The sequence below is a fragment of the Lasioglossum baleicum genome, chromosome 8 (genome assembly GCF_051020765.1).
Source record: "Lasioglossum baleicum chromosome 8, iyLasBale1, whole genome shotgun sequence".
NCBI classification, from domain to species: Eukaryota; Metazoa; Arthropoda; class Insecta; order Hymenoptera; family Halictidae; genus Lasioglossum; species Lasioglossum baleicum.
Window position 1 is genome coordinate 5,327,768 of NC_134936.1, and position 24,754 is coordinate 5,352,521.

Sequence of the window (24,754 nt, forward strand, 5' to 3'; positions counted from 1 at the left end):
CGAAAGAGTGTGCATCGTGATGTATATTTCGCGGACTGGGAGGAAGAAGTTCACACCAGACGTAATGTCACAAATATATGTAGAGGAAAACTAGGCATGCTGGAAAGCAATTCTGCAAGGGCGAAAAAAACTACTACATCCATTGCTGAGATGATAATAGCTGATTGTCAATCGTTCTGTATGGTCAATGATAGTGGATTCAAAAATTTAATTCGAATGTTAAAGCCGCGGTACAATTTACCCAGTCGTACCACTCTCTCGGATATCGTTGCGACGATAATAGAAAAAGATATCCAAACTGTAAGTCAGAATATTTTTATTGAATTATAATAGTGAAGTGTGTATATGTTTTTTGTAATCTTCAATTAATCTTCTCAATTTTTTTGACGGAAACTTTTGCTTTCACGACGGATGGATGGACTTCAAGATCAAATGAAAATTACCTATCCGTCACGGTACACTATATGAACAGCAACTTCGCTATACAAAACTTCACACTAAAAATAAGCAACGTCACCGAATCATACAGCGGTGAACATATTAATTCATTTTTGAAGAATACAATTAGACAATGGAACCTGCTTAACGAAGAATTTAATATATTTTTTGTAACGGACAATGCTGCAATTATAGTAAAAGCTGTACGATTGAGTCGTATATGGGAGCGAATTCCATGGTTCGCTCATAATAATTTACAAGTAAAAATATGTTAATAACAATTATTTAACGAAGTGGACATTATCTCAATGAACAATATGTTTTAACGGCTAAATTTTATACTTTTTTTCAGTTGGTTATCAAAGATGCTATTAAGCCGTGCACGGAATTAGTGGCTTTATTGACAAAATGTCGAAGAATAGTTCGATATTTTCATCGGTCTTCCGCGGCCAATGAAAAACTCAAATGTGAATAGTTGGCGCAATATGCGGGAAGGACACCGTTAAAATTAATAATTGACGAACAGGTTAATCAACGTGCGTCGAGCGTTGCACACTGTACGGTGCGAACCGCGGATGCCCGACCCGATCACAATCCGCGAGTGGGCCGAAATAGAAGAATATGGAAAAAAATTGCTTCTTCCCAACGGAGAGGAAAGAAGAGGCAAAGGACATTTTACAGAAATTTTCGAACATATATAGCAAATCTTCTGTACCAAATGATGCAAGCGTTGCAGATGAAAACGTTGGATAGTCTAAAAGAATCACAAAATTGAACGAGATTGTATTTAATATATAATAGTATGTACATATTTTATAATATTTTTTTGCAGAAGCATTATTATCAGCATCATCACAAAGCCTTTTTAGTTTCTTCAAAAATGTTGCTCGGAACGAAGGCCAACCAATTAATATTTTGCAACACCAAATAGACACATACTTAACGGAAAAATTGATTGCACCGGAATCAATAGTTGCTAGAAATTTATTTGGTATTCCCGCAACACAAGCATATAGCGAGCGACTATTTTCACTAGCGGGCAATATAGTTACAGAGAGAAGGACGTCTCTATTATCGGAGAAAGTGGAGCAACTATGTTTTGTATCTGCCAACCAGAAATCATAGATTGTACTGCAAAGGCATGTATCACTTTTATCAATTATATTGTTATTGTTATCAGAGTATTCTTACTATTATTGTTGTTGTTATTATTATTAATGTTGTTGTTATTCGCCAGTAGAACAGAGACGAGTAGGCGCCGACTTCAGCGTAGCGATAATATTGAAGTGAGAACCAAACGGCTCCAACCGGAAGTATCGCGGAAAACCAGCGGAAGAACGGGTGGTGGTTTTTTAGTGGCTGAAAATCCCACACTACCTCGTGCCTTTTCAAGGTTTTTCCACCTCCCCGCGTAAAAAAAAGAAAAAAATATCATATTTGCACAGAATTAAGTTGTAATAAGTATGACTGCTTTTCGTATTTGTGAGAATGTTGATGTATTATTATAAAAGAATGTTGATATTACATTAATTACACATACGATTAAATAAATAAAAATTAATGTCCTAATAATAATTAATAACACTGTCCAACACCAAATTTGTTCCACAATTACGCTTATTCCGAATCTGTCCTTAATTTTTTTCCTAGACGCACAGTTTTTGAGGAACATGACTTTGACAAAACATTTTTCAACTTCGAACAAATATTCTGATATTATTATTAAAGATATTGAATTGTACTTTACAGCAAAAGATTCTGTAGACTTTCCCGAATACATTGATATCCAATATTAATACATTATGATTGTTTAAACATGTTTAGACAAGCATTAAAGACGGAGAGACACCACTTTTGCACAAATTTTTGAGGATATTTTTCAATTTATCTCAAAAAATAGGGGTCCAGCGGAAAATCGAACGATACCACGCGATAGAGAAGACTTTTATCTTGAGAAACCGCCCTATGAAGTTTGCAATGTCGACGTTTTTTTTCGAACCAGAAAGCAAGAAAATTTCGTCAAAATCGGTCGACGTTGCAATGAGCTACAAACGTTTAAAAAAGGTAAAAATGGCAGATTTCACGATTTTCAGCCTACATCTAAGAATTCTTACATCTTTCAATGCCTGTCGTTTTTTCTTGCATCAACCGATTTTGACGAAATTTTCAGAACATGTTCAATTGACACAGATCTACAAAACGTATTTTTTAAATTTTCAATACAGGCCCAAATAAAGAAGTTGTATAATACAACTTTTAGTATTTGTTCTACAATTCCGATCAGTAGCTATTTATGAAAAAAATTTGTTCTCAATCAGAATTTAATACGAAGTTTCAGTTTCGGAAGAACTGAACTGCGAATTCATATATCTACTGAAAACCACCAATAAAACAAAATTTTGTTTATAAATATCGTTTTTTAATGTTTAAATAAATACTATATTTATAATAATATCATATTGTGATTGCTCTCAATATAAATAAAAAAACCCACTTTGTTTCATGTCTCTATCATAAACAGAACAAAAGTTATTGAATTTTGTCCAAGAAACAGGCATTCCGGCGCACTGTGGATCGGTGCGAGCCGAGGTAAGCTCGACTGGATTGATCGAGCCGGTCGAGTACTCGCATCGATGCAAGTAACTCGCACCGATGCGAGCCGATGACGTCGGCGCGAGTAGCTCGCTTCGATGCGGGTAGCTTGCATCGATGCGAGCTACTCGCATCGTGCGAGCTACTCGCATCGTGCGAGCCGCTCGCTTCGTGCGAGTACTCGACTCGACTCGACCAATCGAGTCTCGACTCGACTCGACCAGTCGAGTTCGAGCTTAGCTCGGCTCGCCTGCAGCCCTAATTATAAGGCAATTACAGAATAGGTAATGTCAGCATTCTACTATATCATTCTTCTTCAACTTGACGAATATCTCGTCGATTGTGGAACTTTTAGCGCTGTGGTATATCAGATCACTGTAACTTTCACGTTATCCCCGCGCCCGTTGCGCCCGGTTACCGGGCTCGCTGAATAGCACAGGGGCTGGCAGTCTTTAATAGCAGAGAGTATATGAGAGTGCTCACGCCCGGGTTTTGGCCGTGCCCATATAGTGCTGCCCCCTAGTCTAGTACTTAGCCTGGATCAGCTCCTACATCATCTTTAGCATGGACAAGATCCTACATCATCTTTAGCTTGGATCAGATCCTACATCATCTTTAGCCTGGATCAGATCCTACATCATCTTTAGCCTGGATCAGATCCTACATCATCTTTAGCCTAGATCAGATCCTACATCATCTTTAGCCTAGATCAGATCCTACATCATCTTTAGACTGGATCAGATCCTACATCATCATTGGCCAGGATTATGACATACAATTTATATTGTTTTAAATAAAATATGTAACTAATATATAAATCTCTAATAATATAAATTATATTCATAGAAGTATTTTAATTTTTCCCGAGCTTTTGTTGCAAACTCTAGTTGTAAAAAATAAAAAAGCCGGAAGATTTCGAAGAAACACAGATTTTATATCGAAGCTTAAAAGCGACCATCTTGGAAATTAATTTAATGTGATGAAGTACTTACTGTCATCAATACTGTCTCCAATTTTTTTCATATTTTTAGGCACAGTTATTATTAATTAAACCAAAGTGAAAACCAATTTTTTCTACGAAAATTTAGAAGAATAACTTCAGGGTTACCCTGAAATTTTCAGAATATGTTTTAATTGACACAAATCTATAAAACGTATTTTTTAAATTTTAAGTATAGATAGACCCACATTAAAAAGTTGTAAAACGCAACTTTTAGTATTTTTTCTATAATTCTGATCAATTGCAATTTTTTAATAAACTTCTTTTCACATCCTGCAGTAAACTAATTGCTCTAGTTTCCAAAAAAAGTTCAAATCGTATAGTATATTAAAATAGTGGTAAATCTACGCTACAGACAGGGATTGGAACGGTTATGAAAATAACTGTTTAAACTGTTATTTTTCGGTTCTATTTGAAATAGTTATTAAGAACCGAAATGATGTTATGTTATAACACTTATAACTGTTACGAGAATATCGGTACTGGCTGGCAGTTCTGGCTTATATCGGTTACGGTTACGATTTAGGAGAACCGATATTATGTATTTCGGTTCAGGATTTCGGTTCCGGATTTCGGTTCTCTGTCATTCTGTATTCTATATTGTGTTCGACCTAATATTTATTATTTAAACAATTTATAAATAAATAAATTTTTATAATTTGTTTCTATAGTAATTATTTGAATTGTTATTTCAATAATAATTTATTGTTAAAATAATTGTTTAAATAAATAAATTTTTATAATTTGTTTCTATATTAATTATTTGAATTGTTATTTCTCAATAATAATTTATTGTTAAAATAATTGTTTAAATAAATAAATTTTTATAATTTGTTTCCATATTCATTATTTGAATTGTTATTTCAATAATTTATTGTTAAAATAAATAGATTTTTATAATCTATGCAAATTTGTTATTTGTTTTTATTTATTTAAACAATTATTTTCACAATAAATTATTAGAATAATATAATTCACAAATAGAAAAATATATAAATTTATTTATTTAAACCAGTGAGATGAGGAACCCCCGCGGACTGCAGTGGGCCAAAAGTGAAAACATAAGAATACGCGCGGGCCGCAACCGGCAACGGACGCAATTGTTGGAAGTAACAATTGAAAATCGGCGACGAAGGCCGCCTCGCCGCGCCACTGGTGGCTCATGTCGGGCGAAGTTATTTTGTTTTCTGGTTCGAAAAAAACGTCGACGTTACAAACTTGAAAGGGTGGTTTCTCAAGATAAAAGTCTGCTCTATCGCGTGGTATAGTTCGATTTTCCGCTGGACCCTAATTTTTTGAGATAAATTGAAAAATATCCTCAAAAATTGGTGCAAAAGTAGTGTCTCTTCGTCTTTAATCATTGTTTAAACATGTTTAAACAATCATAATGTAGTAATATTGGATATCACTGTATTCGGGAAAGTCTACAGAATCTTTTGCTGTAAAGAACAATTCAATATCTTTTATAATAACCACAATATTTGTTTAAAGTTGAAAAATATGTTTTTTTTTCAAAGCCATGTTTTTCAAAAACTGTGCGTATAGGAGAAAAATTAAGGACAGATTCGGAATCAGCGCAAAAAACTCTATAACAAGGACCCAACAGTATATTGAAAACAAATTTGGTGTTGGACAGTGTAATCGGTTCTCCAGAATCGTTAGGCCTGTTGCACAGTCGAGCGCAATTTTCCGGTCTCAAATACGTTCTAAAATTCTAAAAAAAATGTTACATATTTTGGATCCTAAGACGCATTTTATAGAATTTTTTCAGATTTTTTGGTTGCAAACTGTGGTCGTAAACAATGAAAAACCCCCCAAAAATCGGAAAAATGCAGATTTCTAGAAAATATGAAAACATGCTTTTTACTGTTTGGTTCCTTGATAAAGTACTACAGCAGGCAGTGTCGTCAATTTTTTTCAGATTTTTTTATTGTGGGACATCATTGTCAAACTTTTCTCGACGTTTCTGCTGTGAGGAGGAAAGTTATACTTATTGATTTTACCGCGGGTGTATATTAAGTAATTTTTAACGTTATTACATTTTACTTTATTATTACATGTTATTATACATTACAAAACGCAATTGTTTGACCTAAGAAATGCGATTTAATAGAAAGAAGAATTGTGTTCTGTGCGCGATATATGTACATACTGTGACTCGCAAAAATTTTCGGACGCTCTAAAAATGATAACTTTTTTAATATTGTACTATACGATTTGAACTTTTTGGGAAGCTAGAACAATTAGTTTAGTACAGGATGTGAAAATAATTTTTTCAAAAATAGCAACTGATCGGAATTGTAGAAAAAATGAGAGACACTTGGGGAAACTAAAACACCTGGCAGAAGACTGTGAAGGGGTAGAAAGAATTAACATAGGTATAGAAAAGATAGTACAGGAGAAAAGAGTGGGAGAAATTGTAGAATGGGTTAGGAGTATAGAGAAAAAAAGGAAAGAATTAATCACAAGGGATAATCAAGAGAGAGGCAGGATTAGCGGGGAGACATTGGGATAGATCAACATAGACAATAAGGTATTTGATGTGGCATGGGATATGGATGAATGGGTGGAGGAACGGATGAATGGATAAATAGAGGGATGAATGGCTTCGAGAATTATAATCCAAGTCCAATTTCTGGGCCACGAGGCTGAAATAAATAAATAAATACGTATTTATTTACTTACTAAAAATTGCATTTTACAACATCTTTATATGGGCCGACATTGAAAATTTAAAAAATACGTTTTGTAAATCTGTGTCAATTAAACATATTCTGAAAATTTCGTCAAAATCGGTCGACGTTGCAATGAGCTACAAACGTTTTAATATAAAATAATAATTCTTAAAAAATATTCTGTTATTTTACACCGATATACCCGACCCGACCCGTATCATGTTACAATGTTTCTCTCCACTCCACGGCGACCGAAACCCTCGAGCTTCACTTCCCTTTTCTCCGTTCGTCATCATAGAATAGTGTTTCCTGAAAATTGAATGTCTCTGGCCAGACTCGAGTTTTCGACATTTATAGCAAGCTTGCTATAATCGTATCTTATTTGTCAAAATTTACTTTTCCATTTAAAATATTTTGTTGTTAAAACTCATTAATAGTTTTAAATAGTACTTGAACAATATTAAAAATGATACTGAAATATTGGAATATTACAATTTGGAATGATGGGTCTAGCCGGACGAGGTAGTCCTCCGAATAATTTAAACAGCCGTTGCGCCATTCAATTTTCGGTCAATTTTTCCCATTTACTTGCATTAATTTAATCATATAATTGCATTTAATTGAAATTGATAATTGAGATTTTTTCCCGATTTTTTGGTTCAAAATGTTAATTACACAAACTGAAAAACACGCAAAAATTCGACAAATGCAGATTTATTAGAGAAACTGAAAAATAGCATTGTTCATATTTTTAGACTAGCAACATACCAGAACTTTTTTTACGACAGCGCGCAAACGACAAAGAGGGACTTTTCAATGACTCCAAGAAAAATGAAAAACTTAATGACTCCGAGAAAAATAAAGAACTTAATGACGCTGTGGAAAATGAAAAATTTAATAACTCCAAGAAAAATGGAAACTTCAATGACTCTATGAAAAAACTTGACGGCACTGAGGAAAATGAAAAATTTAATAACTCCAAGAAAAATGGAAAACTTAATGACTTTGAAAAAAATAAAGAACTTACTGACTCTGAGGAAAATGAAAAATTTAATAACTCCCAGTTAACAAGCAGTCTTAAAAATGCAATTAATCATGTAGGGATTGATCAGGTGTTTCTCGCTATATTAAAAAATATTTACAAATCCTCTGACAAATTCTGCTTTGTGGCGTCAGGATACTGCTTTCGACATTCCATCACAGTTTGTATAGTATACATATATTATTTCTCCTCTTTGTTTCTAGATAAAATTTTATTATGATCCTCCATTAGTTTAACGCCCCGTTCAGCGGTATCATTGACCACCTTCAGTCCATGTTTCAGTCAGACTACTTATTATTCATAATAACTTCTTTTTCCGATATTAGAACTATTTTTACCACGTTTTTATTAGCTCGCTTTCTTGTTCTTTTGTAGATTGGAGCGTATTAATGAATTTATTTATATATAATATCTCTGTCAGTTATGTATACATATATGAAAAAACTCTTCAAACAAAATTTTTAGTATATATATAAGGAGGTGGATATAGTATCAAAGAAAAAAAAATTTTTCAAAGTCATTATTTAAAGTTTTCAAGGTCACGGATGTTTTTTCTATCAACAACTGTTTATGCTATATATGGATTCTTAAAGAGAAAAAAGACAAATTCAACGATATATCATAACGTCTATTTATGTCATGATTTAAAAAATTCTCATTTTCCATTAAAAACTCATTTTCCCATGATCCTAACGGCCCCAAAATTTTTCCAGACCATTTTCTCAACATTTGTCACAATTCTGGTTTACGGGACCAAAAAAATTTCATGGTCGAAAAATAAGGTCCACCCTAATGTTGCATATACGTAAATTACGAGAAGCAGTAAAGAGTGCTTAACGTCGAAGAAGAAAATCCGGGTAACTAAAACTTAATATGTACTACATTCCACGTTATTAGAATAATTGTAGTTTAATTATGATATATTTTAAAATTGATATAATTATATCAACATTTTTTATTTACACCTAAAAACGCCACTGTCTCGGAAGGAAATGGACATTCGAGACAAGCAATGAAATTAGAGCATCATTGCGAAAAAAGATGAGTTTGCAATAACCTCAATATACATTTTATGAAATTCCATTATAATTATAGTTATGACTGTATTTTTTAATAAATAAACTTGTGTATGCTAGTATAAAATCAATTTATATATATTATGCAATTTATTTTATTATTTGTTTGACAACTAATAAATCTACAAATTGATTTATAAACTAAAAAATACTTCCTGCATTTTCGTATTCTCCAATCAGTCCAAATAAATACCATCAACCTGTTCTCGATCATATACCAATTTTTATTAATGCAATTATGACAGTAACAAAACGTTTCTATTTAAAATGAATACATATTTTGAACATAGTTTTTACATTTTTAATTTTTTGGAAGGTTAAAGAATGTAATTAAAAAACTAATGAAAAATAAAAATTAAAAAAAAATCCCCGCTGCACGGGGACCCGAATGCTAGCTCCAGATTGCGATTCATACGCTCGACGGCTCGACAGCCGAATTTCAGTTTCGCTTCCGCCGTAAAGCAATACAACATGGCAACATGGCAAGTGCTAAAAATAGATTGTGGCTGGCATAAGCGCACAAGCAGCGCACACGGATATAGTAAAGGTACGCTGGTGAGTGTAGCGCGCGGGCGCGTTGCTAACACGATACAGTGTCTTCTGTGGTGGCCTCTGGTGGCCTCCTGTTTCTCACTCCAGTCAGAATATATCCTAGAGGGCGTAAGAGAAATATTCGAGCGACACAGATGTCGTCAGATGTGCTAACAGTAAAGTGGGTTCTGTTTCTTGCTAAAGATGATGTAGGTTCTGTTCCATGCTAAAGATGATGTAGGAGCTGTTCCAGGCTAAACATGATGTGGAGACAAAAGCGGCACGGCCAAAACCCGGGCGAGAGCACTCTCATATACTCTCTGTTAATAGTATCTCGTCGGTGACCTTACCGGGGCGAGAGACCCCCTGCCCCCTAGTACAAGGCCTGTACGTGCCTGTACGGCGCTGCGTACGGCATTCGAAACATTGTGTAGGGATTATGGCGCTCGTGTCGCCATTCCCCTAGGTCGCGCCTAGGGAGATCACCGATAGGGAGTTGGCAGTCCTACTCCCAACCGTCTCTCGTAGCGACCGTTATGCTAGGCATCCCTAGCAGTTCAAAATAGTCAGTTCGTAGAGCCAGACGTATTGAACACCAATATCCAGTCGTACTGTGTTTTGAGGCTTACCTCTTTTTGTAATATATTCTCCGTCGTACGGTTACGACGGACGTCACTACCGGGTGAATAAAATATTATTAAATGGTTCTCGTTGAACTACAATTTCTGCAGTGAATTTTATCTCCAAGTCCTAACCACGTGTTGCAAGTAAAACGTAGAGTAGGCTACGTTCTTCGGTACCTTCCCCGAAGCTTCTGATTCTCTCCGAGAGTATCCATCTACATCCATCCCACAATTGGTGACCCCGACGTGATCTGAATCCGTCGGCCGTCGTGATCTCGCCGATCACCAGAAGGAAGGACGTCAGCACGCGGTCTTGGGGACATCCCGTGCCTGCAGCTATTCTGGCTGGCACGCACCTTCATCGAGGAGCGCCGAGGATCCAGCCAAGCAGAGTGCAGCGTCACGCCGACGCCACGATCTCTCAAGGAGGACGCACTCGAGTACCGGTTTGCTGTTTTGCCAGGCCACGCGGTCGGAAGGACGTTTCCTGTCCGCCATCTTTGCTGCTGCACGAGGCACGCCGCTGGGAAGCCGCCATCTTGGTCCTCGAAGGAGCTGTTCCACAGGTGGATTCCGGTGTGCATAGAAGATTGCGAGCGACTTCCGTAAGTGCGAGCGTCTAGTTTAGCCGTTAACATTCGTTATCGCGATTCCGGTAGAATCCATGGCACATTGCATCTCCGACGCGCGTTCAGTTCCGTCGTGATAGCGTAAGACCCATCGCCGCGGGTCCTGTGAATTAGCATCGCGTGCGCGCGCAGATAATCAAAATGACCGCGCCGGCACCACTTCCGGGTACTGAGGAAATCTTGAAATCGCTTCTCGAGAAGCACGTCGATTCATATCGCGTACCAAAGGTACCTTCGTTCTTTCGGGAGGATCCTTCACTATGGTTCATGCAAGTTGAATCGTCCCTCTCCGCTGCCCGCATAACCACACAAAAGACGATGGCTGACATTGTTATATCCGCGTTAACGTTTGAAGAAATAGCCGCGATAAAAGATATTCTCTCTTTGTCACCGCAGCCTCAGAATCTTTACGATCAGGTAAAAGCGCGTATAATTTCAAACTTCTCCACGTCGGCGGAAGCGCGTTTACGCCGACTTCTAAAGGGCGAGGTGCTAACGGAAGGAAAACCTTCACAAATATTGATGCGACTTCGCAACTTAAACGACGGGTCGTGTTCGGATGACATAATTCGCACGATTTTCATGGAGCAGCTTCCTGCTCAAATCAGGACAGTCTTGGCCATGTCCAAGATTACCGACCCGCAAGAATTCGCTGAATTGGCCGACAAAGTTGTCGAAGCATCGGGTTCCGTCGCGATTTCATCAATTTCGCCGCGAGACTCTTCTAGACGCGATGTCGAGGCATCGGATGCCGTCGCATCCGCAATTTCTTCTCGAGGTTCTTCAAACCGCGAGCTTGAAGCAAAAGTCGACCGTCTCGCGAATCAATTGGCCGAACTGACCAGTATCGTGAGACGCAGTTCCCGCGACGGGCGCCGTAGAACTACTTCCCGTGGGAGACAAAGTTCGCGTTCCAAGTCGCGCGGTTCCGCATTGTGCCGTCTGCACCGGAAATACGGAAGCGATGCACGTCATTTCGTAAAACCCTGCTCGTGGCAGGCGGGAAACTAATATGCACTAGCCGCGTGGAGGCGAGCGCGCTGAGTGCTACATCACATCGTCTCCATGTCCGTGACCGCGACCTCGGTCTTACGTTTCTGATCGACACGGGAGCGGATATCTCTCTGTTACCGGCTGATGAGGCCGCGAAAAAACGTGCGACCGGTTTAAAATTGTTCGCGGCAAACGAGACAACGATCAATACATACGGAGAGAAGCGACTCAATTTGAATCTAGGCCTTCGCCGTGCCTTCTCTTGGAACTTCTGCGTCGCCGCGGTACCGTACCCGATTCTAGGCGCGGATTTTCTAAATCATTTTAGCTTGTTGGTCGATCTGCGTCATCGTAAATTGATCGATCCGTTGACGCGAATTTCCACTGTCTGCACAGTCAGAACCTCGCCGGTGTTCAACGTGAAATCGATCGATCCCGCATCTCCGTTCGCGGGAATACTCTCCGAGTTTCCGGGAGTGATAGGACCATCGCAATCGAATTGCGATTCGCCGCGCGACGTCTTACATCATATTGTGACCGAGGGTCCCCCCGTAGCCGAGCGTGCGCGACGACTGACGCACGATAAACTGCAGGTGGCTAAGGCCGAGTTCCGACGGCTCGTTGCTGAAGGAACATGTCGTCCATCGAGTAGCCCGTGGGCTAGCCCCATCCTTCTTGTTCCTAAGAAAGATGGGGGTTGGCGGGTATGTGGCGACTATCGTCGTTTGAATTCGGTGACTGTTCCCGACATGTACCCAGTTCCTCATTTACATGACTACTCAGTCAATTTACACAATAAAACGATCTTCACCAAGCTCGATCTTCAGAGAGCGTATCAGCAGATTCCGGTTGCGCCGTCGCACATCGCGAAAACCGCCGTGATAACACCTTTTGGGCTCTTCGAGTATACCGTGATGCCTTTCGGCCTCCGTAACGCCGGGCAGACATTTCAACGGTACATCCATCGTGCCCTCGGAGACCTCGACTTCGTCTTTGCCTACATCGACGACATCCTCATCGCTTCTTCGAACCTCGAAGAGCATGAGCGTCACCTCCGCATTGTTCTGCAACGTTTGCAGGAACACGCGCTGCACCTGAATCTGGCCAAATGCGAATTCGGCAAGTCCCGTCTCGAGTTTCTGGGACACGTAGTTGATCGGAACGGGTCTGCACCTATTCCCGAAAAAGTTAAGGCCATTCAGGATTTTCCGAAGCCCAAAACAGTCTCTGACCTACGCAGATTTCTGGGTATGGTCAACTTTTACCGACGCAGTCTTCGTCGCGCCGCTGACGTGCAAGCACCCTTGCACGAATATCTTTGCGAGTCGAAGAAAAATGACAAACGTGAGATAGTCTGGACTTCTCAAGCCGAGGAAGCGTTTGCACGAGTCAAATCTGACCTCGCCAACGCGACCTTGCTAAATCACCCTGCTCCTGATGCAGTAACGCGTCTCGTTACCGATGCGTCCGATTTTGGAATGGGAGCGTCGTTAGAACAAAAATTCCAAAATTCGTGGAAACCTTTGGCATTCTTTTCTCGCAAGTTTACTCCATCTCAAAGAAATTACAGCGCGTATGATCGCGAGTTAACCGCTGTTCACGAAGCGCTCAAATATTTCAGGCATTTCCTCGAAGGTAGAAATTTCGTAATTGTGACTGATCACAAACCACTCGTGTACGCGTTCCGGCAACGCGCCGATAAAGCATCGCCTCGCCAACTTCGGCAATTATCATTCATATCACAGTTTACTACTCATATCGAGCATCTCCCTGGCTCCGAAAACGTCGTCGCCGACTCGCTGTCGCGTGTAGATACCTTGCACCTTGCCGCAGATATCTCCTTGGAGGAGCTCGCGAGATTGCAGGAATCCGACGACGAATTGAAAAGTTTATTGGCCTCTACCGATCACTCGTTAGCTTTACGGCGAATTCGGTGGGGACCCTCTCACATTGCGATTTTATGCGATTTAGAAGGAGAAGTATTGCGTCCATACATTCCGGGCCCGTCACGCTAGGCCATTTTTGATAAATTTCACAAACCCGCGCACCCGAGCGCGAAAATTACCGATCGCGTGATCCGAAAGCGGTATGTTTGGCCGCGAATGCATCACGACATCGCGAAATGGTCGAAAGAGTGTCTAGATTGTCAACAATCTAAGATAACGCGCCATAACCATGTAAAACCAGCGGAATTCGTTGCTCCCGATGAGCGTTTTAGTCATGTCCACATGGACATTATCGGCCCGTTGCCGATATCGGAAGGCTATCGTTACTGCCTGACCATGATAGATCGTTTCTCGAGATGGCCAGAGGCGGTTCCGCTCGCGAATATTGAAGCTACTACCGTATGTAGAGCGTTCGTAGATCACTGGATCTCACGTTTCGGCGCCCCTGAAACTCTCACGACCGATCAGGGCAGTCAATTCGAATCGAGACTTTTCACCGCGCTGCTACAATTATCCGGATGCCACCGTATTCGGACGACCGCTTTTCATCCAGCGTCGAATGGAATGATAGAACGATGGCACCGATGCCTCAAAACTGCGATTATGTGTCACGCGAACCCTACGTGGTCACGCGTGTTATCTACCGTAATGCTTGGTCTTCGAAATAACGTTATGGATTCGGGCTCGTCGCCCGCCGAATATCTATACGGCACCGCGTTGCGAATTCCGGGCGAGTTCGTACTCCCCGATGACGGTCCCGCGGATCCGCAAATGTTTATTGAAGAATTTCGAGACCACATGCGCAGTGTTAAACCTGTTCCCGTAGGACAGCGTCATAAAAAGCGTGTTTTCTTATTTAAAGATATAGACACCTGTTCACATGTATTCTTGCGCGCCGGTACGAATAAAAAGGCGCTCGAACGGCCATACTCAGGCCCGTACAAAGTAATAAGCCGCCCTACCGACCGCGTTCTAGAGATCGATGTCAACGGAAAACCGCGTTCCGTCTCGATAGAAAATGTGAAACCAGCGTATCACTTCCGAGAGGAATTAGCAACCTCGTCTAGCGAACCCTCCGACTCGAATCAACGGAATGCGCTGCGAACATATTCACGGGCGAAAACTGTGCAAACAGTCCCGCCGAGTTAATATCGCCGATTTAGTTGTAAGCCTGTTGTATACATGTAAATAGCAATCGCGTAGTTTGTAAGAACAACTTGTATAGTAGATGTAGTGCGCACTCATTGTAAATAGTTCATAGTTATAATATTGTTATATTGTTGCTGTATCCCCAGCGTTGCGAGCTTGTATATCGTTGTGTAGCGTCATAAGTTTGCACGTACACACTCGGGGGGGAGTGTGTAGGGATTATGGCGCTCGTGTCGCCATTCCCCTAGGTCGCGCCTAGGGAGATCACCGATAGGGAGTTGGCAGTCCTACTCCCAACCGTCTCTCGTAGCGACCGTTATGCTAGGCATCCCTAGCAGTTCAAAATAGTCAGTTCGTAGAGCCAGACGTATTGAACACCAATATCCAGTCGTACTGTGTTTTGAGGCTTACCTCTTTTTGTAATATATTCTCCGTCGTACGGTTACGACGGACGTCACTACCGGGTGAATAAAATATTATTAAATGGTTCTCGTTGAACTACAAATTCTGCAGTGAATTTTATCTCCAAGTCCTAACCACGTGTTGCAAGTAAAACGTAGAGTAGGCTACGTTCTTCGGTACCTTCCCCGAAGCTTCTGATTCTTTCCGAGAGTATCCATCTACATCCATCCTACAATTGGCGCGACTGTGTTGCCCTCTTACGGTGAGGCAAAATCCCCTACCGTTTTCCGTGCAGCCCAGGGTATCGCCACTCTAATAGGAGAACTGTTAGCACGAATTTAGTACTGTAACACGAAATATCACTACTTGCAAGAGTAATTCTCAAACAGTCCGCCAGATGGAATTGATGCCAGTATTTTGGTGCACGTTGTAAACAGTTGTAAACAAAAATATACGGTTTCAATGTATTAGGTTGGAGAATCTTATTATTCCGGTCGAATAAAATTCTGGAGCCTGGAGGTGACAAACTCGTTGAATGCCGTTTCAGCATCTCTCTGGGATTTGAAGCATTTCTCACGCAAGAAGTTGTCGAGATGCTTAAAAAAGTGGTAATCGGTGGGCGAGAGATCTGGTGAGTATGGTGGATGAGATAGTTTCGTAGCCTAATTCGTTCAACTTTTGAAGGGTCGGCCGGGCGTTGTCGTGGAGAAGGATAGAACCATTTCTGCTGACCAGTGCTGGACACAAACCTTGAAGTTTCTTGTGCATTTCGTCGATTTGGTGGCGGTACTTTTCAGCTGTAATGGTTTCACCAGGATTCAGGAAGCTGTGGTGAATCAAACCGGCCACAGACCACCAAACTATCACCATGACCTTCTTTTGGTGCAACTGTGGCTTTGGTAAGTGTTTTGAATCTTCGTCGTAGTCTAGCCACTGAGCCGATCGTTGATTGCGCAAAGAAAGGGCAGATGACCCTCGCGTTCTGCGATATGCGATATGCGATGTGTGTTGTATGATCTCGATGTATGTTCTGCGATATGCGATGTATGTTGTATGATCTCGATGTATGTTCTGCGATATGCGATGTATGTTATACAATGTTGATGTGTGTTACGAGATGTACGATGTGTGTTACGAGATATACGATGTGTGTGATGTGTGTTATACGATCTCGATGTGTGTTACGATATATACGATGTGTGTTACGCATCCACACACATCTTATATCTCGTAACACACATCGTATATATCGTAACACACATCACAGACATCGTATATCTCGTAACACATCGTACATCTCGTAACACACATCTTATATCTCGTGTTATACAATCTCGATGTATGTTCTGCGAGTTGCGATGTGTGTTGTACGCCTCGATGTGTGTAACGAGATGTACGATGTGTGTTACGAGATATACGTTGTGTGTTGCGAGATGTACGATGTGTGTTACGAGATATACGATGTGTGTTACGAGATATATGATGTGGGTGATGTGTGTTACACGATCTCGATGTGTCTTACGATATATACGATGTGTGTTACGCATCCACGCACATCTTATATCTCGCAACACACAACGTATATATCGTAACACACATCGTACATCTCGTAACACACATCTTATATCTCGTGTTATACGATCTCGATGTATGTTCTGCGAGTTGCGATGTGTGTTGTACGATCTCGATGTGTGTTACGAGATATACGATATGTGTGGATGTGTGTTATACATTGTTTTGCTTTTTATTGAGCCAGTTCATTGTTAATTGCTGTGATATGCATTTGATGTATTCTCATTGTGAAAAAGTTTGTAAATAATGTTTAATTTGCAATATTTGTAATGAAACAGTGTTATCGCGCTTGATAATATGGTTTGAATTTATTAATAAGTAGAAAATTGTACATATACTTTTTGTAAGTGTTACAATATTCAATATACTGAATTTAAAATGTATTAAAATGTTTTAATTTGTTTTATTTTCAAATAAAAATTATAAATTAGCAAGGAATGGGTAGTATGGATTTAAAATTCCCGCGTTTACCCGTTAGTTATGTAACACAAAATTCAGATGGCGTTCGATTTCCGTGCTAACAGAAAAATACATTGAGTGGCGATACCCTGGTGCAGCCTCGCGGCAGCAGGGATCCAAAACGCGACATTGCTGCCCGGTGCAGCCCTGGTTGTCTGGGGACATTCGAGAGAAGCAATAAAATTAGAGCATCATCGCGAAAAAAGATGAGTTTGCAATAATCTCAATATTTTATGAAATTCTATTGTAATTATAGTTATGACTGTATTTTTTTATTATAGGAAGACAGAAGATCAAATTGTGTGTATAAAATCAATTTATATACTGGGTGTCTCAAAATTAGGTCCGGAGCCGAAAATGGGAGGTTCCTGGGATCATTTCAAGCGACATTTTCCTTTGAAAAAATGTCGTCCGCGGCTTCGTTAACGAGTTATTAACGAAAAACACGGACCAATCAGAGCGCGAGCTAGACGCGTGCAGCCCGGCGCGCCGGCAGCCGAGTGTCGGTGGCACGCCGCGATGTCGTAACGAACAAGAGTTTCTCGATTATGTTAATGCTCTCCGATTTCAATGAGCTTTGGATATGTGGTCAAGATCATTATTCTGAACAACATTTCTCTTTAGACTTTTTGGCGATCGGCTTTGGTTTACGATATTATTGTAAAAATTTGTAGTTGTAAATCGATCGATGTACTATTTCCTATCCGATTTCGATAATCTTTGGATATGTTGTCAATACCATGATTCTGAACAACATTTCCCTTTACAGTTTCTGTCGATCGGCTTTAGTTTACCATATTATTGTAAAAATTTGTAATTGTAAATCGATCGATGTACTATTTCCTACCCGATTTCGATAATATTTGGATATGTTGTCAAGACCATGATTCTGAACAACATTTCCCTTGACGGTTTTTGTCGGTCGGCTTTAGTTTACGATATTATTGTAAAAATTTGTAATTGTAAATCGATCGATGTACATACTATCTCCTCGCCGATTTCGATGAGCTTTATTTCAAAGGAAAAAGATATTTAAAACATCGAATTTATAACATATTTCAAAGTCATTGAAATCGGTGAGGACCCACATCATCGGCAACTTTACCCGCACGATAGAAGAAGCACAAACTTATTGAATTAAAAACTCACTTATTCAGCCGTAAATCCATTTGACTACCACATACAACCACCACACTTTTAAATAATTGTTGAACTCGTAGCACACTTTTATAACTCGTATCGATATCGAACGAAATTACTTACTCCGACGCGGAAAGAGTTCGATGCTCTTCGCAATGCCGCGCGAAACTGTGCTCTCCCAGCGTACAATGTATTCGATGAAGGCGTCGTTTAAAACAAATGAAATCGTTCCCAAGGAGATATTGATTTTTCGAGAATCATATGGCATTGATTTTTCGAGAATCATATGATTCTCGCAAACGCCGATTCGAAGATTATGTAAAAGTGTGGTGGTTGTATGTGGTAGTCAAATGGATTTACGGCTGAATAAGTGAGTTTTTAATTCAATAAGTTTGTGCTTCTTCTATCGTTCGGGTAAAGTTGCCAATGATGTGGGTCCTCACCGATTTCGATGACTTTGAAATATGTTATAAATTCGATGTTTTAAATATCTTTTTCCTTTGAAATAAAGCTCATCGAAATCGCCGAGGAGATAGTATGTACATCGATCGATTTACAATTACAAATTTTTACAATAATATCGTAAACTAAAGCCGACCGACAAAAACCGTCAAGGGAAATGTTGTTCAGAATCATGGTCTTGACAACATATCCAAATATTATCGAAATCGGATAGGAAATAGTACATCGATCGATCTACAATTACAAATTTTTACAATAATATGGTAAACTAAAGCCGATCGACAGAAACTGTAAAGGGAAATGTTCAGAATCATGGTATTGACAACATATCCAAAGATTATCGAAATCGGATAGGAAATAGTACATCGATCGATTTACAATTACAAATTTTTACAATAATGTCGTAAACTAAAGCCGATCGACAGAAACTGTAAAGGGAAATGTTGTTCAGAATCATGGTATTGACAACATATCCAAAGTTTATCGAAATTGGCGAGGATTCACATCATCGAGAAACTTTTGTTCGTTACGACATCGCGGCGTGCCACCGACACTCGGCTGCCGGCGCGCCGGGCTGCCCGCGTCTAGCTCGCGCTCTGATTGGTCCGTGTTTTTCGTTAATAACTCGGTAACGAAGCCGCGGACGACATTTTTTCAAAGGAAAATGTCGCTTGAACTGATCTCAGGAACCTCCCATTTTCGGCTCCGGACCTAATTTTGAGACACCCTGTATATTATACAATTTATTTGATTATTTGTTTGACAACTAATAAATCTACAAATTGTTTCAGAAACTAAAAAATACTTCCTGCATTTTCGTATTCTCCAATCAGTCCAAATAAATACCATCAACGTGTTCTCATATACCAATTTTTATTAATGCAATTATGACAGTAACAAAACGTTTCAATTTAAAATGAATACATATTTTGAACATAGTTTTAACATTTTTAATTTTTTGGAAGGTTAAAAAATGTAATTAAAAAAGTAATGAAAAATAAAAATAAAAAAAAATCCTCGCTGCACGGGGACTCGAAAGGCTAGCTCCGGATTGCGATTCATACGCTCGACGGCTCGACAGTCGAATTTCAGTTTCGTTTCCGTAAGCCGTAAAGCATGGCAACATGGCAAGTTCTAAAAATAGATTGTGGCTGGCACAAGCGCACAAGCAGCGCACACGGATATAGTAAAGGTACGCTGGTGAGTGTAGCGCGTGGGCGCGTTGCTAACACGATACATACAGTGTCTTCTGCACCGACGAAATGTCGTCGGTGGCCTCCTGTTTCTCACTCCAGTCAGAATATATCCTAGAGGGCGTAAGAGAACACCGAAAAATTCGAGTCCCGCCAACTCCCGTAAGGCTGGCAGTCTTTAATAGTATCTCGTCGGTGCTAGAACCAATACGAATCGGGTTCGACTGGTAAAACTTCTACAGCCAGTGCCGGATTAATCCAGCACGGGGCCCGTAGCAAATGTAACGAGGAGGCCCTATGGTTTGCACGATATTATAATAAAACCCAATGAATGGCCTTTTTTGTAGCAAAAATATCTGCGAACGATATGTCTACAGCGTTGTCAAGTCTAAAGTACGAAACGTTGTCCGATTATGAGTTTTCAATACATCCGAAAATCATCGGATGCGTGCAATCGCGAAGAGGCTCTCTTCTGCCCGTTCGCCGTAAAGAGAGCGAATACGCTAATAAGAACGACAGGCACTGAAAGATGTAAGAATACTTAGATTTATTGCAGTTAGAGGCCGAAAATCGTGAAAATCTGCAATTTTTACCACCCTTAAACGTTTGTAGCTCATTGCAACGTCGATCGATCTTGACGAAATTTTCAAAATATGTAAGTCACGCAGATCTACAGAACGTGTTTTTTAAATTTTCAATATAGGCCCACATAAAGAAGTTGAAAATGCAACATTTAAAAAATTTCTTTTCACAACCTATAGTAAACCAATTGCTCTAGCTTTCACAAAAAATTTCAAATCGTATAGTACAATATTGAAACAGTTATCGTCTTTTTTAGAGTGTCTTTAAATTTTTATTCTCTACTGTATATCGAAATGTAATAAGAAAACTATAAAAACGAACACATTAGGAAGGCGTAAAAAATAAAATTTTTCAATTTAAGAATCATATTAAATACACGTAATGCGCGAATGGAGTGAATGAATGAAACGTGAAAGTTACAGTGATCTGATATACCACAGCGCTAAAAGTTCCACAATCGACGAGATATTCGTCAAGTTGAAGAAGAATGATATAGTAGAATGCTGACATTACCTATTCTGTAATTGCCTTATAATACTACTGTTACGAGCCAGGGCCGCGAGCAGCACGAGTGGCCGGCGAAGGGTTATTACGCTAGGAGTATGATATAAATTTGTTAGTTAAGGAACGCGGACGAACCCAATGTGAAATTGGGGAGCCGCTAGGATTATTGACAGCGAGGACGAACCTGACGCGAAGTCAGGGAGCCTCTAGGAATGGAGTCAAACGCAGACGAACCCGATGCAAAACCGGGGAGCTGCTAGGAGGTTGTATAATAGCACAGACGAACCTGATGCGAAATCAGGGAGCTGTTAGGATGCGGACGAACCCAATGCGAAACTGGGGAGCCGCTAGGTTGAATAAATCTCTGTTTGGACAATTGGAATGTCGCGAAAGAACCTGATGCTTAATCAGGGAATCGCTAGGATAATTAGTAAGCCTCGTAACTAGAATAATTTAATTGATACAATCCGAGCGGTAAGATTGTATCATTTGGGGACGTTCAATTACTTGATTAGGATATTGGACAATAATTATGGGTTTAATGAATTTGAGTTAATTATTAAAGAAGACAAATATATTCTTACTATAGAATTTCGTATTACAAGTGTATTTGTGTCGCGAATGGACTGAATTTAGAACATAAAGAAATTGAAAGGTGATATTACCTAAGCTAAGATGCACGGTGTTGACGCACTGGCAATGCGGGGGACTCGGAGCAACCTTGTCACCGCCCAACAGATTTTACACTGAACTCGCGGAATCTGTACGCGGTTAAACTTTGATTCAAAAGGAACGAACGTCCGATCTCACTGATAGTTGACTTCCGAGATGCAGCACGACGCGACACTATTCGCGATTACGACAGTACTAGCCCACGAGAGCAGAAATGTAAGGGCTTATATAGCCCTGCAATGACGGGTGGTACTTGTCAGTACCCTTCAAGTGAACATTCGTATTTTGTCAACGACCAGTTGGTCGTGCGTACGTTTGGGCCCTAAATTAACCTAAACAGTTATGTAGATTTATCTAGGGTAGCTCTGTTCGTTTATCTAGGACGGTTCCTGCCAGAGATGATATTGAACACCTGTTCGTCATCCCCGTAACACTATATATAATTCTCTTATTGCATTCTTATTTTCCTTATTATCACCATTGTAATAATTGTTTACAATATAATCGATAGTTTATAGATGTAGGAAAAATGAAAGTAATTACTATGTAATATTCTACAAATGTATTGGAATTTAAAAGTAATTTGAACATTATTGCGTTATATATAAAATAATGATTCTTAAAAAATATTCTGTTATGTTGTGTAATTACAAAATTCAATCGTTCTTATTAAGATCCTTAGTAGGAAACAGAAAATTAATTTTTTTACTTATTTATCCCATACTTGTAATGCTCGACAGCATTATTGACTGCAATTATTAAAGTAGAGGTAGTAACAAGATAAAAGTATTAACTAATTAAACTAATTTTCGACGGCTCCTATCCATACAATGTTATTTAGAGGCAGTATTTCGTACAAAGATATCTAAAAAAATAATTCTATTTGACTCTATACGAATATTTCTTGCACCATATACAGGGTGTTTACCTACAGGTGGGAGAAAATTTAAGGGGTGGTTCTCGACGATAATATAAGACGAAAATGAAGAATAAAAAAATTGCGATTTTGGCTTCGTTATTTAGTTATTAACAATTAAAAATCCGCCTAAAATGCTGCAACACTTCTAACAAAAGTATACGTTGCGTACGTCAGACAGGCGCGCGACAGCCTCGTATCAAGTGACAAACGCATGCATACCTTGGTTCTCATTTGGGGCCCCAGCGAGGTGAAAATGTTGGAATAAATAAATACTGGAATAAATGCTCTAGCACTATTTACAATATCATACACACGCACCACGAGTTTACAGAGTCATGCGATTTCTGCGAACGGAAATCTTCGACGCGTGCGAGAAGAGTCGTCCGTACAAGCTAGTATCCGTATGCACACTGATTCAAGACAGCTAATGTGGTCAATGCACACACATGAGATATTTCGCGGTCACAGACAGAATGAGAAAGAATCACGAAATTCGTGAAAACAGGATAGACAATGTATTGGTATAGCAACGCGCGATGTTTGGGCGGTAGTTTGCTGTAGATCTTCATTTGTTTTATCGATCTGGCATCGACCTCATCAGCTGTCTTGAATCAGTGTGCATACAGATGTTAGCTTGTACGGACGGTTCTTCTCACACGGGTCGAAGATTTCCGTTCGCAGAAATCGCATGACTCTGTAAACTCGTAGTGCGTGTGTATGATATTGTAAATAGTGCTAGAGCATTTATTCCAGTATATTAGGTACGGTGTTATGAACAATTATAGTGCAGGATAAGGATTTGTGAATATGTGTGAGAAGAATTTAAAAGTGAAAGGGCATTGACCCCTTCTACTCGATAATTCCATAGGGCGGATATTAAAAATGCCCTTGTGGATTTTAACGAGTAGGTAGGTTCAATGTCGTCCACCGATTTTTTAAACATTTTCACCTCGCTGGGGCCCCAAATGAGAACCAAGGTATGCATGCGTTTGTCACTTGATACGAGACTGTCGCGCGCCTGTCTGACGTACGCAACGTATACTTTTGTTAGAAGTGTTGCAGCATTTTAGGCGGATTTTTAATTGTTAATAACTAAATAACGAAGCCGAAATCGCAATTTTTTTATTCTTCATTTTCGTCTTATATTATCGTCGAGAACCACCCCTTAAATTTTCTCCCACCTGTAGGTAAACACCCTGTATAATTTTGGTACCATTTTCATAAAAAGAAACAAAATTCACAAAATATGTTAAGGAAACTACGGTCCTGCAGACACGCGTCGCGCAAATTGGCGCGACGCACAAACTATAAGAACTGGCCCATGGGTCTCGTTCACACCCAGGGCGAGCGCTCGCCACGGCGCCTCCCGCGTATGTGGCTGCCAGAGGGTGACCCGGTCTTCCGATAATCGGTATCGGATACCGTCGGCAAAACTGCCACGTCACAATGTATACCAGCATTGCCACATTGGTGACCCCGACGTGATTATTTGTCGTGAGCATTCCCACACTATGTGGGCTCGGCGCTGCACTCGTCCAATCACGAGGCTCCGCGCCTGCGCACAAGAGTCTTGAGAGTCAAACGCTCTCGTGAGCCATTGTGCTCGACTTGTTCGTTTCACGATCTCGTACATGAAGTACGTATTGTTCTGCGCTCCTGCGTTATCTTCAAGATTATATAATACTTGTTCACCACGTTGTGGTTTCTCTTTTTTCAAACTTTGTGTAATCATTCGGGTTATAGTATCTGTGTGCTATTGGTGACTTCACCACGAATAAATCGAGGTGATCGGTGATAACTGTGAACATTTACTTTCCTCCTCGACATTCCTCATAGAGAGAGTTTCCACGTAAGTGTGTAGGCTCACGACCACATTTACCTACACTGGTGACCCTGAGTCAAAATCTCGGTACACCGCGTGCGAAGAGACGGTGGATCGTCTCGTCACTCCACTTGGGTGACCCCTTCACCCTCTCATTTCTACAACTAGTTTCCCATAGACGCCATCTATGTCAAGATACGTCAACTATGTTAGGATGCGTCCGCAGGCCATGAACAGAGCGCACACTTCAACAGATTCGTATATATTACGAAAATATTAAAATACAATTAGCTTCGTTGAGTATTTTATTTTAATGAATATGGAAAACAGTTA

At 39.9% G+C, this 24,754-nt stretch overlaps 1 long non-coding RNA gene across 1 annotated transcript in view; it reads left to right on the forward strand.

The window, feature by feature from the left end:
- Nucleotides 1-825: 825 nt before the first annotated feature.
- Nucleotides 826-24,754, forward strand: part of LOC143211182 (uncharacterized) — a 41,081-nt gene continuing 17,152 nt past the window's right edge. The window contains exon 1 of the long non-coding RNA XR_013009407.1: nt 826-1,238. This is a non-coding gene — a long non-coding RNA (uncharacterized LOC143211182). The remainder of the gene's footprint in view (nt 1,239-24,754) is intronic.